At 41.6% G+C, this 3,848-nt stretch overlaps 1 long non-coding RNA gene across 1 annotated transcript in view; it reads left to right on the top strand.

Moving 5' to 3' along the window:
• Positions 1 to 6: 6 nt before the first annotated feature.
• The window catches only part of LOC125615931, a 25,360-nt gene continuing 21,518 nt past the window's right edge, over positions 7 to 3,848 (top strand). The window contains exon 1 of the long non-coding RNA XR_007346538.1: positions 7 to 2,888. This is a non-coding gene — a long non-coding RNA (uncharacterized LOC125615931). The remainder of the gene's footprint in view (positions 2,889 to 3,848) is intronic.

Genomic DNA, 3,848 nt, shown 5'->3' with positions numbered 1-3,848 from the left:
AGAGAGAGAGAGAGAGAGAGAGAGAGAGAGAAAGGAAGGAAGTGCAAAGGGCCCTAGGAGAAGAGACTGAGAAAGGTGCTCACTCAGTATGAGGCTGAACTTCCTTAAAAGCAAGGAAAACTTTGAAGGGCCTTACAGGGAATTGGGATTAGTGACATGTCCTAGGAATCCCAAGAAACATCAAGGGGGAAACTAGGGAATGTGGGGGGCAGCATGTGAGGCAATGTCAGCAAAATGTCACTGAGACCTGCTTGTAACCCAGGGGTGAAATGACCTAAGCAAATTCAAGGTTACATATGTGGCTCACAATCATAGATTTTTATTTACAGATACCACTCTGTGGGCAGAGACCAAAGAAAGAATTTGTTCTTAGGGATTTTTTTTTTTCCCATACAGGCAATTTATAAGCGATTGAACCCTGGGGTGATTTAACATTAAGCCACATCCCCAGGAATTTTTTTCTTTAATTTTGAGACAGGGTCTTACTAAAATGCTGAGGCTGGCCTCAAACTTGTGATCCTCCTGCCTCAGCTTCCTGAGTCCTTGGGATTACAGATGTGCATCAGCACACCAGCCCTATTGGAGATTATTTATTGTGAACGATTTCTCAAAGCACATCTAAAAAAGTGTCCACACATCTTTATAATGATATTTACCACCATATTATTTAGCTTACAATGCTATTGCTGGTTAATATTTAACCACTGGGTCTCTCCAAACAAGTCCATATGTGCTATACACATACACACACATATACCTAAGATTATTGTAAACTTTCTAATATAAAGATGTATAGCACTCAATTTATATAAAACAATAAAATGAAGTATACAAAGTCTTCACTGTACTTTCCATGTGGTCAACTGACTCATTTACTGACTTTTTCCAAGACCTTCTCCACAGCCAATCTGTGGTTTCAATTCTACCCTGTGGTTTCAATTCTACCCTGTGGTAAACAGTATTTATAGTCTAGTTCATGAGATTCCTAAAAAAAATAGCAACCCATCTAGGAGAATCTGGAATCTGTAAAAAGCAGTTCTCAATTGTATTCTTCTGTAAAACCAATGTGATCCTGCAATCCGTACATGTGGAAAAATAAGAATTCATACCCCATTTGAATCAAATATATGATATGTCAAGATCATTGAATGTTTTGAGCAAATAATAAAAAAAATTAAAGAAAAAAAAAAGCAGTTCTCAAAAGCCCTCAGACCTGGCTCCAGGTAACCCTGTTGGTGGCAGAGAGGGAAGCAGGGTTGGGAGAAGTAGTAAGAATTAGAGTGGGCTCTGGGATGCAGGGATCGTCAAAGTGGAGCTCTGAGACCAGAGTTCTCAGGTGCCCAAATGAACGGATCCTCAGAGCGAGAGCAGGGGAGAGAGGAGAGAAATAGGAGAATAGGAAGAGGAGGAGGAGAAGGAAGAGGGAAGGGAAGGAGGGAGGGAGGAAAGAATTCAGCCACTCTCCCCATAAAATAGGGATAATCACTTTGCATGGGATTGTAGAAGGGATTAAATGAGGGTTCCATATATATCATATAACATTAAATATATTTAATATTATAAATCCTTTCCCTATCCCAAAGAAAAGGGGCTTTGCTCTAAGGTCATTTAGGGACTCACCTAAGAATTTTAAGGAGGAGTAATGATATTAGTTTTGTTTAGGAAAAATCATTGATTGGAGGGGAGGACTTATCTTTTGTGTGTGTGTGTGTGTGTGTGTGTGTGTGTGTGTGTGTGTCTGTACGTGCTGGGGATTGAACCCAAAGCATTACACCACTGAACTACACACCCAGGCCCCTAGAAAAATAATCTTTTCAGCCATGTGGAGGTTCAGGAAGGGAGGGGAAGAGGGCAGGCTTGAGGCCCAGGGAAGAGGTAGTCATGGTCAAGGTGAGAGATAATGAGATCAGGGTAGTGAAATGGAAAATGGCATGCACATTTGAGAAGAAATTAGGAGGGAGTCTGCACAGGCTTGAGGGACTCTGAGTTAGCCTTGATGCTTGCCTTTCCTTCTCAGCCCACCTCTACTGCTACAGTGGGTACCTCTCCCTACCACATGTACCTGCTCTCTAGCCCCCAACCCAGGCTGCTCCCAGCACTCAGCACTGCTGGGTTCCCGGGTTCTTGAACTGACAGGATTGGCTCTAAGTTCCTCTACTTCCAGCACTAACCCATATCTACAGAACAGCCAGAATGTTACTTACAAATCACAAATCAAATCACATCCACTCCATCTTAAAATCCTCTAGTAGCTTCCTATCACATTGAATGAAATAAAGTGCTTTAACCTGGCTTTCCCAGTTTTCTCTTGCTGCATTACTAATTTCCCCTCCCGCGCTGCTCCAGTCTTTCAGTTTTTCAGCACTCAGCTCAGGCCCACTCTAGAGAGTCTGCCTATATCTAAAATGTCCTGAACCTGCTCTGCCACTTACCCCCGCCCCCCTCACTCCATCCTTCTTCCTTCCCCTGCCCCCTCCATATTTGCAAATGTGGGAAACAATCATGCACTATCTTGAAAAGTTGAACACCACATTAATTTCTTTTCTAAATATATACCCTAAGAATTCTTGTACCTGTTCTCCAAAAATATATTCCTTTGGGGTTTTGAGGTGTTTTTGTTTTGTTTGTGGTACTGGGGACTGATCTCAGGGATGCTTTACCACTTAGCTACATCCCCAGCCCTTTTGATTTTTTACTTTGAGACAGATTCTCACTAAGTAGGACTGGCCTCAAACTTGTGATCTTCCTGCCTCAAAAAGGAAGGGACTACAGGCACATGCTATTCACCCAGTCAAAAACATTCAAAGAAGTTCTTAGCAGCATTGTTCCTGGTATAAAGAACTGAACCCATTCAAAAGTCCATCAACAGAAGACTGCAAACTAACATGGTAAGTGGACACAATTGAATATTACCCAGCAATAAAAATAACTGGATGATAGCTACACGCCTCAACATGGAAGAATTGGATCTGGGAAGTGATGTTGAGGAGAAAAAAAAAAAACAAAACAAAGCAAAGTAACAATTTTCAGATGAATACATGCAGTTATGATACCATTTCTACAAACTTCAAAAACAAGCAAAACAAAGAATGTATACATACATATATATCAAATCTATAAAGGAAAGCAGAGATAATTTCCTAGCTAATTTAAGACAAGGATTCTATTAAGGTTGGCACCATAATACCTGCAGGCAGCTACTTACAACTGCTGGTGCACACATGGAGTAAATGCCTTGGAGAGCTCTCCCAGCCTTTCACTGATCTTGAAGATCAAAAAGCCAGGATGGTGGTACATCTCTGAAATCCCAGTGACTCAGGAGGCTGAGGCAGGAGGATCACAAGTTCAAGGTCGGTCTTAGCAACTTAGTAAGACCTTCTCTCAAAATTAAAAATAATAAAAGGGCTGAGTATATAGCTCAGTGATAAAGCACCCCTAGGTTCAATCCCCAGTGCAAGAAGAAGGAAAGGAAGGAAGGAAGGACAAAGAAAGGAAGGAAGCCCCTCCCAGATCCAGTTTCAGTAAACAATACTGGGCATTACTGGATTAACAAAGTCTGTCATCTCCCGGCAACCGAATTGCAGCACCTTGCCAGTACTAGTAGCATTTTAATCTATAAATTGGGACTGTGTTTCAACACAACTTCATAGTGAAGAACTCTTTAATCAGATGTTAGAGAACCCCTTCCCAAGGGAACCCACCCCCCCACCATGCACCATAGATGTGTCTCCTTCTTCATTGCTTTGTGACTTCGCTTTAGAACCAAGATGAACGGAGTGTTTGGGCAATCTTTTGCTTTCCTTTATTTCTCTCACAATTTTTATTAAAATACCCTTTGTTGGAGGGTG

The sequence above is a fragment of the Marmota marmota genome, unplaced genomic scaffold (assembly GCF_001458135.2).
Source record: "Marmota marmota marmota unplaced genomic scaffold, marMar, whole genome shotgun sequence".
NCBI classification, from domain to species: domain Eukaryota; kingdom Metazoa; phylum Chordata; class Mammalia; order Rodentia; family Sciuridae; genus Marmota; species Marmota marmota.
Note: the sequence above shows the minus strand (reverse complement) of the source record. Positions and strands in the feature narration are given on the sequence as shown.